Source organism: Dermochelys coriacea, chromosome 2 (genome assembly GCF_009764565.3).
Source record: "Dermochelys coriacea isolate rDerCor1 chromosome 2, rDerCor1.pri.v4, whole genome shotgun sequence".
NCBI lineage: Eukaryota > Metazoa > Chordata > Testudines > Dermochelyidae > Dermochelys > Dermochelys coriacea.
Window position 1 is genome coordinate 155221224 of NC_050069.1, and position 13420 is coordinate 155234643.

At 39.5% G+C, this 13420-nt stretch overlaps 1 protein-coding gene across 1 annotated transcript in view; it reads right to left on the bottom strand.

Moving 5' to 3' along the window:
• Nucleotides 1-13420, bottom strand: part of AHRR (aryl-hydrocarbon receptor repressor) — a 135382-nt gene that overhangs the window by 54439 nt on the left and 67523 nt on the right. The window contains exon 3 of the mRNA XM_043508518.1: nt 4294-4391. The gene's annotated coding sequence lies outside the window, so the exon portion shown is untranslated. The remainder of the gene's footprint in view (nt 1-4293; nt 4392-13420) is intronic.

Sequence of the window (13420 nt, forward strand, 5' to 3'; positions counted from 1 at the left end):
GTGAGTTACAGAACCGATGTGTGCAAACATTCTAACCTAAAGGGTATTGGAATCATTGGAATGTCAGACTTTTTTAGCAAAAAGAAAAGGAGTACTTGTGGCACCTTAGAGACTAACAAATTTATTAGAGCATAAGCTTTCGTGAGCTACAGCTCACTTCATCGGATGCATTTGGTGGAAAAAACAGAGGAGAGATTTATATATACACACACACAGAGAACATGAAACAATGGGTTTATCATACACACTGTAAGGAGAGTGATCACTTAAGATAAGCCATCACCAACAGCAGGGGGGGGAAGGAGGAAAACCTTTCATGGTGACAAGCAGGTAGGCTAATTCCAGCAGTTAACAAGAATATCAGAGGAACAGTGGGGGGTGGGGTGGGAGGGAGAAATACCATGGGGAAATAGTTTTACTTTGTGTAATGACTCATCCATTCCCAGTCTCTATTCAAGCCTAAGTTAATTGTATCCAGTTTGCAAATTAATTCCAATTCAGCAGTCTCTCGTTGGAGTCTGTTTTTGAAGCTTTTTTGTTGAAGTATAGCCACTCTTAGGTCTGTGATCGAGTGACCAGAGAGATTGAAGTGTTCTCCAACTGGTTTTTGAATGTTATAATTCTTGACGTCTGATTTGTGTCCATTCATTCTTTTACGTAGAGACTGTCCAGTTTGGCCAATGTACATGGCAGAGGGGCATTGCTGGCACATGATGGCATATATCACATTGGTAGATGCGCAGGTGAACGAGCCTCTGATAGTGTGGCTGATGTGATTAGGTCCTATGATGGTATCCCCTGAATAGATATGTGGACAGAGTTGGCAACGGGCTTTGTTGCAAGGATAGATCCTGGATCACTAAAATATGCAGGGAAAAACAAGAGAAGGGATTCTGTTTTAATCAGTTGTGCCCATATATTCAGCCTTCTGGAGTCTGATTCCAAACTACAGCTGGAAGATCACTGCCTTTCTGCTTCCTCTAAATCATATAGGCTTTTTTAATGGGAATAGTAACCAAATCTGCCAGTGATGTCTTATTATTGGGCCCAATGTAATAACACTGGCCTGGAAACGACTAACTTTCACCTTCTGAGACAGAAGGGATACAGTGGATGAGCTATATCACAGCAATGGGCAAACTGACAATGTCATTAAATAATTAATACCACAACTGTGTGGGAACGGGCAGCCTTAGAGCAACAATATGAAAATCGAGGAGGTAAAACTGTTAAACTGCATTGACTTAGAAAACTTTTTGGGAGTTGAAGGTTAAACCTCATTACAGGATACAAGCCACTTGGGTCGCAAAGCTAAGAGAACAGAGAAGGTCATACGAGTTGGTTACACAAGAAAAAAAAAACCAAGCCTTCTTAATAAAATGGACTTTAACTTTAGTCAGAAGGGGTTTCTTTTCTCTTCTATTCTGGTGAATATAGAAAGGGGAGACAGGAAAATAAGTGGAGCTAAGAGTAAAAACATTGGGAGAAGTGAACAACTCAAATACCCTGCAGAGGGTAAGTAGCAGCATGGGTGAAAAAGAGATTATGACAAACAAAATTACTGTTAAGTAATTGACTCTTTCCCGTGCTCACATACTATAAATTCACACTGAAATCCTACACAAAGCTTGATCCTGAGTGATGCTGAGCATCTACAACCCCCTTTTGAATTTAAAGGGAATTGTAGTCTCTCAGCACCTCTAAGGATCAGGTTTACAGTTTGTATATTTAAGAAGAAAGCGGAAGAACCTCAAACAGTAATTTGTAGAGCTTTGGCCACGTCAGCCTCTGCTAATGAAGGAGCCTTCCCCACATTGTCTAACAAGAAAATTAAAAGCCCATTAGACCCTCTGGGCTAAGTGACCTTCTTCTTTAAAATACACTTCTGCTAGTCTTTCCATCATTGATCTATTACTTAACAGAATAGTCTATTTAGAAAGCATGATAAACATACCAGTACAGTTTAAAGATATATGATATGCTGAAGGTCTACATGTCAAGTAGTACTTTAGAAAGATATTTGAGTTAGCTTTGAAGCATCTCAAGGTAGAGACCATACCTTTTTATGTTTGTACAGCACCAAGTAAACAATTGTTACTCAAAATAAAATAATCAGGCTTATATGAATCCAGGAACCAACCATGAGAGTTTGTACAGTGAAAGGTGTTTGCATGACAAGTAAAATGTAAGGACTTCTTGACACACCGAGAGGATCTTACAACAGCAGATTAAATGGCCTTATTCATGTGACTGTCCATAATACACAGTAGCTTTTCCCACAGAGCAGCAATGAAGGCAACTACTTAGTTAAAATTCCTTTGTCCACTACAGCTAATAAGATGAATTTGGGTCAACAACAAAACCCACAATTCATTGCATCCCAACAATACTGAAAGAGCATCTAAGCTAAAATCAGTCCCCAGAGGATTTCCACACATGTTCCCAATAAATACTAGAGAAAATTCACCCATTAATGCCATGTGATATTTCTCCACAATTGGAACTAGTTCAATTCATTCACATGCAGCTGATCATCATCCAGCTGATGAGCCACAGTGTCAAATGTCACTGATAAAACCAATAAGAATAGGCCTCCTCTGCCCATTGTAGTAGGCAGATCATTAATGTCGGAATGCATCCGATGAAGTGAGCTGTAGCTCACGAAAGCTTATGCTCAAATAAATTTGTTAGTTTCTAAGGTGCCACAAGTCCTCCTTTTCGTCTTGAGCAAAGTTAGTCTCAGCAGTTGGAGAGTGTCTGAAGTCAGTCTGAAATTTATTATATACATCAGTACGCTCTAAGTGTTCCTGTAGCCATATAGCTGGCATTCAAGACGTGTAACAATTATATCTTACATGTATATGGCACTTATCACCTTAAAAAATCCCAAACACAAATTAAATACAGTGGGAACCCTTAAGAATTAGACACTTACTGCTTTTGCTATTATTTATATGGACTGTATTCCTTATACATTTAGAACGGGGAACTATTGCAAATAATTTTTACTTATAATCAAATGGCAGTTTTATTAAGGGCACTGTGTGTATACAGGCATTGCTTCACCTATCTGTGAAATGGAGCCATCTCTGGGGCGGACCTCAGAGGCTACTTAACAATGCATAGCAGCGCTACTTTTAAATAAGATTAGTGGGCTTGATTCTCAGTTACACTAAGACCCCTTTATGCCACTATGGCAACAGAGGATCTTTAAGGAGATGGAAAGAGTTCTGCAAGAATAACATGTTCAGAGCTCTTTCCTGATAATGCAGAGCTGGTGTAAGGGTGCTGCACTAGCCTTCCACCTAGCCCCTGTCAGAGGCAGAGCAGAGGTCTATCCAGCGTGTACTGCGGCTATTTTCTGCTTTCTAGTGCCTACAGTGTCACATGACCAGAACATGGGTAGTTGTCCCTAGTGGTTGTAGCAGGAGTCAGGCCTAATGGTCCAAACAAGCATCAGGCCTAGTGGCTAGAACAGGAGTTGGTAGCCAGGAATTGGAGCCCAGGGTCAGAGCTGGAGTCAGAGGTCAGGAATTGGAGCCAAGGGTCAGAACTGGGTTACCTGGAGTGAGGAAATGCAGGGGCAGGGCTGGGAACAAGGCAGGAGCTTTCACAGCCACAGGCACATGCTTTGAGCAGCCAGTGAACTGCTGCTGCTGGCCTTAAGAGCCAGTCTGCTGTCTCTTCCAACCAATCAGGTGTTGTAGCCAGTCAGGCAGCCTATAACGGGCCAGTTGCATTTGTTAGGTTGCCTGAAGATTGGCTCTACAGGGCCTGCTCCCAGAGTACTCTGCTGCAGGCCCTGACTCCTGACACGTGGGAAGCCATGGAAAGCTGTTTAAATTATAGTAGCTCTTAGGCTGCTCTAACTCACACCAGAGATCAAGCAAGTCCCTGCATAGTCCCACATGTGTGCACACAGGCAGCTAAAAATCAATCTCTGCCACCATCACATGCCTGCTGTAAGTGAGAATCAGGTCCTTATATTTAATTGAAACTACTGGGAAATTTAGGGATGCAGAATGCAATCACCCAAGTTGGAATTTGACTAAGACTCCATAACTGATACTTTTATTCTTGCAAAAACTGCAACTGGATCTTTCATGTCCACAGGAGTTCTGGACCTTGATTTTCCATCCCATTCAACAGCGGACACTTCAAGTAATGCAAAGTCTAACACAATGCAGGGCCATTTGTTCAATGGCTCAGGCTAAATAACCTTTAATAAATCACCAATATAACTAAGTTGCATGCATTATGTTAGAACCAGAAATGATAGCATTTATCACTCACTTCTAGTAGGAGTCCACCTTCTGGTATGGCAGTCTCACTGGATCCGTAGTCTTTTACTGTGTGACCAACTTGCTTCCTAAAGTGCTTTTCTTGAATGGCTATTGAAAAAAGCAATTAACAATATATAAATAATCCTAATGAGGGCTTTTAGTTACTGAAAACTTATTGTTGGTCCTACGGAGAGAAAAATACATTTCACAGCTCAGATTTTTTATATATACAGTTCTTTCCTTGCTTGTCATTATACCTATCACATTATTTTTACTGATTATGTTTTTTCCATTATTATACTTGACATATACAAAACAACAACAAAGTCATAGGAAAGCAGCAGAGAAGACAATGACATATTGCCACACTGCTTTTGTTTACAAAAGAATACATGTTATGAAAATTCTAACTAATAGCAACACTGCTCAGAAGATTGTCAGAGGGAATACAGGATATGAATGAGTTTTCTTATTTTCTGTTTTGACCTCTTGTTTGGCATGAAATGATCTTGGCCTCTCACTTCTATGAATTTGAGATTAGTTCTAAGACTCTAGTGTGTATTTTTGAAATGCCTTTTTTTCAAATGTGAAGTCAAAGTTTGTTTTTTAGCATGGAAAGCATGAAAATTTTGGATTAAAATTGCAAAATTTTCTCTGGTAATACCAAGAGGCCTGACAGAAACAAAGGCAGATTACTTTGGCTGACTGCTTTTTCCCTGTATAGGCTGTAAATATTCGTTCTGAAATATCTTTAGATAATCAGATTTAAGTCTCTGCCGGAATAAATATGAAGTTGAATCCCTGAAAGAGTGATGATTTCAGATCCACTCTCATTTTTGAGGATAATGAAAGAATCACCCAGAATACAGAGTTGATTATACACATCATCTGCTAGGTGAGTATCTGGATCATTGGGGGAGTATGCAGTGTGAAGCAAATCTTGTGATTCTGTCAATAAATAATGAAGTTAAAGATTCAGCTTCATTATTATTGCTGGGTTTTTAGGTATTTGACCTGGATCATCTTGAAAAAGCTATGATGGCTAACTGAGATGAGACATTTACCACTGTTCAAACGTACCAATCTAACACATTCAATCTACAAAAATACAGTTCTTACTTGGTTTTGCTCTGTTGATGTGAAGGGACAGAGAGAAGGGTCTGCCACTAAGTGGACCCAGGGCAGTTGGTACATAGAGGCTACTCCAAATGTCAGCCCATAGGTGCTGAAACTAGGGGTACTGGGGGTGCAGCTGCATCTCCTGACTTGAAGTGGTTTCCATTACATACAGGGTTTACAGTTTGGTTCAATGGCTCTCAGGACCCCGCTGTACAAATTGTTCCAACACCCCTGCATCAGCCTGGAGTAACAGCCACAGGTTAATAACCCCAAAATAGGGATGAAACAATCTGAAATAATTCATTCCACATAGGAATATAAAAAAAAAAAATCTGGAATGTTACTTGGCTCTTTGCTAAATGTAGTGATGACAACTGGATGCAATTTTTGAATAAGAGCCTAAAGTAAAAACTGAATAAAAATGTTCATGGATTTAACAGTATTAGCTGAAAATGACAAAGGGCGTGGTCCAAAGCCTATTGGAGTGATTTCTCCTTATTTCATAGGTTTTGGATCAGGTGCCTGTTAACTTGAGGCTCTATAAAGAGTCAAGAGACACGTTATCTTTTCATATCATATGATGGCAACACAGATACCACAGTTCTGGAAGTTACTTAAGAAATTTGAATTGGTTTTTAGTTCAGATAGTGAACATTTACTGCTAGTGATACTGTGGACTCATATTTCCTAAATTGTAATCTCAAGTATAGATAATAAATTCCTCACCTGAATTGTGGAAAACACACTAGGATATCCCAAAACTATATGAAACAGGACGAAGGGTTGGTTTCCATGCACATTTTTCAAGCTACTATGATTTCATGTTTTCAACCCTGCAAGCCATTCTGCAAAATGGATATGAAACTTCTGTGGAAAGGTGCACATTTTTAGGAGATGGGTTTTGTAGTCGGTCTCGGTTTAAATGTTAGGTTTATTGGAAAAGGTCACATGATGTATCTTTTCCATGTCCCTGCTCAACTGAGCTTGCTCCTAGGATTAGTAAGGTCAGTCGTAATGCCATTCGCAGCTGGGTATTACAAAGAGGGTGTAACTGCAATTTCTGAAAGCAGAGCCCCCATCCCATTGCTCCCCTAGACCCCAAAAGTACATTTTCATAATTCTCTACACAGAGGCTCTTTATCTTTGTGTAGGTTAAAGGACAGACAGGGAGTGGCAAGAGGAAATGAAGATTGATTTTTATATGAGTTCTTTTGGCTTTGTCAAACGTTCCAGTGGAGCTAACTCCATCTTTAAGAGGAAAGCATTATTTTATTTCATCGAGCAGGCTACGGTTCCCTGCCTGTTTATTAGCCGTCAGGCTCACACAAACACAGCAGCAGAGGCACAAGAGATGTTTGTTCCACAGTCCATCTAGTACTAATTCCATTTCCAAATATAAAGTATTATATTGTACTGTCATTTCACCCGCTAGAAGTTCCTGTATGCTTGGCACACACCCATTGTTTTATAACACATTGTACACATTGCCCCAAAATGTGAACAGACCCATAGCAGCAGGCAAGGCAGCCCTCCTTGCGCCAAGAAGCAGAATGCATTCCTCAGATGCAGAAAAATTGCTCCCTGTGTCTGGATCAGCATAGCTTCCTCATCACTATATACTCCCCCTCAGGGTTGAAGACACTGCATTAAAATTAAATATGAATATAAAATCCTCAAGTGGAACCAACCCATCAGGGAAGCAGGGATCAGTCACTAATGCACAAAGAGCTCAGAAGAGAGGCTGATGTTGATGAGAGTGTGTCATTGATAAAGGAAGCAAATATGGTATCTCAGTGAGGAAGAACAGGATATATATCAGAGTGTAGAGGAGAAACTGAAAAATATTACTCCTTTGGGAGTAACAGGTAAACACAAGCAACAATTAACCTCTGTTTTAGAGCCCTGCTGATGCCTTATCAGTGACTAGAGACAGCAAAAGTTTTTTGGACAAACTTTTAATCGAAAAATGCATTTTGGGGGGTCTGAAAGTATTTACCCAAATTGGGTCAATTTGATGAATAGTTTCAGTTGAGAACATTTTGTCAAAAAAGAATCAAAATATTTTGTTTTGACCATTTTGAAACATTTTGTTTTGACTTTCATTCTAAAGAGTATTTTGGTTTCAAATTTGGCCCCAGATTTTTTTAAAAAACCACAACAAAGAAGGGTGAAAACACATGAAACAGGCAAATCAAAATGAAAAAATTGGTTTTATTCACTTGAAACTGATCGAAAAACAAAAATAATTTTGTTTCAGGTCAACTTGAAATGTTTGGGTGGATTCAGTTGAGATTTTTCAGTTTGATGAACATTTTTCAAAAAAAATTGTTTCTGTTCATCCCAAACCAGAGGGTATTTTTTTTCCAGATTTTTCAGTTAAGCCTCTGAACCAAAAAACCCATTATTAACTCAGCTCCACCAGTGACTGAGTATTAAGAATTGAACAGGAGTCACTAGAAAGAAAGCAGCAAGTGATCCTGATTGGTGATTTGATAGTGAGAAATTTTGTTCTGAGATACGTGTGACCAAATTTGAAAATTAAATAGAATACCGCCTCTACGGGTACAGGACAAATGATATAACAAAAAGGATAAAAGAGAGCTTGAAGAATGCCAGGGAAAAATCCTCTAGATGTCATTCATGTGGGAAAAGATTAGGAGAGATTTAATAAACTCAAGGAGGATGCAGGAATCCAGGAGAGCTGAAACCTTGTTGGAATTTCATTTAGTACCAAGAACAATAGAAGGAAAGAAATTGATATTGGAGGCAAACGGATGGAGGTATAAACTATGTCAAGAGTTGGGGTTGAATTTATGGAGCCTGGAAAAGCCTTCCATGAAGAGACACAACTGTTTGGATTATATTGTCTCCAACTAAGCGCAGGGGACTAACCTGCCAGGTTCAAAATTAGCAAAGCTGGTTAGGTAGGAAGTGGACAGAGGGGGGAGCTTTTGCTTAACACAAATTATTTGTTACATACTTCCAACATACAAAATAAAACAGAAGATGGAGCTGTTCTGCAAAAGAAGATGAAAAATAAGAAAAGCTATGTTGATATACAAGAGTGACAAACACATGAAGCATAGGCAACAAATGTGAGAGGATCACAAATTCTAGCAAGCCTGGTGCAATCAGAGGAAGTATCAAAATCCACAACTCTGGAAAGGCTGGAAACTACTAAAAGACACTATAATTGAAGAACATAAGAATGGCCATACTGGGTCAGACCAATGGTCCATCTAGCCGTGTCTCATGTCTCTGACAGTGGCCAGTGCCAAATGATTCAGAGGGAATGAAAAGAACAGGGCAGTTATCAAGTGATCCATCCCCTATTGTTCATTCCCAGCTTCTGAAGTTAGAGGCTGAGGACACCCAGAGCATGTGGTTGGATCCCTAATCATCTTGACTAATAGCCATTGATGGACCTATTCTCCATGAACGTATCTAGTTCTTTTCTGAACCCAGTTAGAGTTTGGGCCTTCACAACATCCCCTGGCAACGAGTTCCACAGGTTGACTGTACATTGTATGAAGAAGTACTTTGTTATGTTTGCTTTAAAACTGCAGCCTATTAATTTCATTGGGTGACCCCTGGTCCTTGTGTGACATGAAGGGGGTAAATAACACTTTCACTTTCTCCACACCATTCATGATTTTATAGACCTCTATCATATCCCACCTTAGTCATCTCTTTTCCAAGCTGAAAAGTTCCAGACTTTTTACTCTTTCCTCATATGGAGTCTGTTCCATACCCATAATCAATTTGGTTGCCCTTCTCTGCACTTTTTCCAATTCTAATATATCTTTGTTGAGATGGCATGGCCAGAACTGCACGTACTATTCAAGGTGTGGGTGCATCGTGGATATATATAGTGACATTATGATATTTTCTGTCTTATTATCTATCCCTTTCGTAATGGTTCCTAATATTCTGTTACCTTTTTAGACTCCCGCTGCACATTGAGTCGATGTTTTCAGAGAACTATTCACAATGACTCCAAGATCTTTCTTGAGTTGTAACAGCTAATTTAGACTTCATCATTTTACATGTATGGTTGGGATTATGTTTTCCAATGTGAATTACTTTGCATTTATCAACATTGAATTTAATCTGCCATTTTGTTGTCCAGTCTCCCAGTTTTGTGAGATCCCTTTGTAACTCTTCGCAGTCTGCTTTGGACTTAACTATCTTGAGTAATTTTTATCATCTGCAAACTTTACTACCTCACTATTTACCCCTTTTTCCAGATCATTGATGAGCAGCATTGGTCCCAGTACAGATTCCTGGGGGACCTGCTATTTACCTCGCTCCATTTTGAAAACTGACTATTAATTCCTATGCTTTGTTTCCTGTCTATTAACCAGTTACTGGTCCGTGACAGGACCTTCCCTCTTATCCCATGACAGCTTATTTGCTTAAGAGCCTTTGGTGAGGGACCTTGTCAAAGGCTTTCTGAAAATCCAAATACACTGAGTCCACTGGATCCCCCTTGTCCACATGCTTGTTGACCCCTTCACAGAATTCTGATAGATTGGTGAGGCATGATTTCCCTTTACATAAGCCGCCTTGACTCTTCCCCAACAAATTTTGTTCATCTATGTGTCTGATAACTTTTTATTCTTTACAAAGGTTCAATCAATTTAGCTGGTACTGAAGTTAGGCTTATCAGCCTGTAACTGCCAGGATCTCCTCTGGAGCCTTTTAAAAAAATTGGCATCACATTAGCTAACCAGTCATCTAGTACAGAAGCTCATTTAAATGATAGTTGACATGCCACCATTAGTAGTTATACAGTTTCCTATTTGGGTGAATACCATCTGGTCCTGGTGACTTATTACTGTTTAATTTATCAATTTGTTCCAAAACCTCCTCTACAGACACCTCAATCTGGTCCAGTTCCTCAGATCTGTCACCTAAAAAGAATGGCTCAGGTTTGGGAATCTCCCTCTCATCTTTTGCAGTGAAGACTGATGCAAAGAATTCATTTAGCTTCTCTGCACTGGCCTTATCTTCCCCGAGTGCTCCTTTAGTACCTCAATTGTCCAGTGGCCCTACTGATTGTTTGGTAGGCTTCTTGCTTCTGCTGTACTTCAAGAAAATTTTGCTGTTAGTTTTTGTTTTTTACTAGTTGCTTTTTCAATTTCTTTTCTGACTTGCCTGATTATACTTTTACACTTGACTTGCAGAGTTTATGCTCCTTTCTATATAGACTACAATTTCTTGTTGTTTTCTTCTTTTTCAGAGAAGTGTCCAGTGTGATTTCATGAAGAACTGTTCAGATAGGAGGATGGAGAACCATTTCCTGGTCTGGAAATGCAAAAAGGGGAGGACACCAAAGAAGAATAGAAAGTGAAGACTGATAGCTGAAGTAGCTAACGGATGATGAATGCACCAAAAACACCGAGGATGATGATTTTAGATTAGCTGAATGTTTTATGTAATGAGAGGCAACAGTTTCGTTTTAATTGTCTCCTTTTTAAGTTACCACTTCTGTCAGGTGAATTAGTGGATTGGAGGGATATGAATAATGAAATTGCTCTAAATCAGTTAGAAAAATGTACAGTTAGAGGCAGAAAGTATACTACAAAAGTATCTCATTCTGGCACTAGCATTGCCTATCTATAGACCTAAACCTTTTGATTTGAAAAATCAAATCTAGAAGACCTTGAACATGTTAAAGGGGAGAAAAGCACTCTGACATCTTTAATTCCAAATTCTTGAGAAATTTACTGAAAATTGTCCTCAGCAATCATTTTCTTTTGTCCCTCACTCCAGAGATCACATATTTGATGTAAGTTACTATTTTATTTGCATTTATATAAACCTCAGAGCTCTTGTTAAAATATGATTTTAGACCAATGGAATTACCCACTCCAAATCAACTCTCCAAGTCCTCTCATGGATCAGCCTTAACTCCACCCACTCAAGTTATAGTAGTGACAGTTTAATCCATTCCAAGAGCAGTGGGAAGACCATCTCTCTCCTGGACTGCTGCAACAGACGTGCTGCCCCTTACGGTGGGCAGATTGTAACTTCATTTCAAACTCAATTGATCAAAAAAGAAACTGAAAATACCAAGCCTGATTAAACTATACATTCTTTTGCACTCTTGAACATTGTCTCTTTTCTATACATATTAATTTCTCTTTAGAGCCAAGAATAGCTGGTCATGTGTACCCTACTGAATGGAAAAAGAACTCTGTGCATGAAATTGTCTTAAACTGAGCAATAGCCATGAAGCTAATGGGACTATTCCTCTCACTACTGATGTGGAGCACATGTTAACACTAAGGACTAGACTCTATAGACTGTACATTAAAAATCAAGTTACATACAACATGAAGAAGAGTTATTAAACTACTGAACAATCAGAACAGCATCTTTTCATTCTGAAATGCCACAGCTCACAGTTTGCATGACTGTTTCAGGAAAGAAATCACCGACAAAATCCATTCTCAGAGAGTCTGATGTTTGGAGTACAGTACTGTAGCAGGGCCCATCAGACTGCCAGATGAAATTATGGTAACAATAATACAAAGTTTTCCTTCCCTACTTAGTGGCTTTCTTAGTCTGCTTCTTCTTAAGAGACTCTTTGAAATGTGTCTGCCCTTTGAAGTTTAAGTGCAGCATGGCATTTATTTAAGGTACCAAACTCAGTAAACTGAACTACTTTCTTTTCCTTCAAAATCTCCTTCTCTCTTTCTTTCAAAATTATTTGCCTCATTCTTAGTGAGAGCTTAATGTGTTTCCCATGTACATGAGGTATCAAAGACATGCCCTCTTCTGACAATTACATTCTCCTCTAGCTATTTTACAGTATATTTTTTTCTCACAGCTTTGCATGATTAGAGCTCACAGATATCTTCATGGCATGTGGGTGGGATCTGGGCACAGAGCCACTTACTAAGTTGAAACTCCACCCTTTGCTCCCCTTCCCTCCCCAGTTGAGGAATTCCTTTTGAGAAAAAACACCAGGGGGAAAGCAGGCCTTTTGGTAAAAGCAGACTGCTGACTAACCAGAGCCTCACTGTCACGCAATCTAACCGGCTGTCAATCTTTCCTTGCATCTGACAGTGGCCTGGCTCTTGTTCAAACCATTGCGTGCAAGCAGACAAGCCACACTACCCTATGAAGTATTTCATAATAACAACAGCTGTTAAATATTGATGACTCCTGGCAAGCTCTGAATGCTTTTTGTGAAGGTTAAGCCTTCATGTAATGGAACCTAATTCCTCATTATATATTGTATCAGATATCTGGAAATTGCCTAAAAAAAGAAATGTAGCTTAAAGTAAAGAATCAGAAAATAACTCCCATTCATTAGGGAGAGGGGGGAAACTGGCAAGTTAAAAGGTGAAGAATATTTCTGTCAAGTAAATTCCTTTTTACAAATAGAAAGGAAAAGGCTACAGGAAAAATGATCAAAACAATTGGTTTAGTTATATTCCACTGGGTTGGGTTTTTTTATATAAATAAGTTCTGATGAAAAAAACTTTGTAGAATAGCTGTCTGATTTGTCTTGTATATTTACACAGAACAGTTTATAATGCATGAAACTGTTCATATATTAAACACATCATAAGTGGCAAAGTACACATTTCTGTACCCCTTCTAGTACCCTCAATCCTGAGGGAACTGGCTAGTGCTGGGTTTCATGGAAGGCAGCGAGGATGCTAATGTGAAAGGTCAGAGAGGACTTCCAGCACTGGGGAGGTAGAAAGGGGTTAGTTTTTTGTCTTGAGCAAGTCCTGACCTCGCCCAAGCCCCAGCAGAAATCTTTCATGTTCTTCAGTTTGACCTCCCAAGTCTCTCTTGTCCTGACTCTTGCCCCATCAGGAAGGGAGTCAAGTCAGGCGGAAGAACATGGCTGTTGAACTTGAGCCTTTGGGAGCGAAATGGCATGAAGCTAGAATGGGTAACACTGAGGATTCAGACTAAAGGCAGAGGTCAGTGTGTGAGGCAAATGAAGGAACCTCACCAAGGGAAGGAAAGCAAGTTGGGGCTCTATTAGGGGAGGA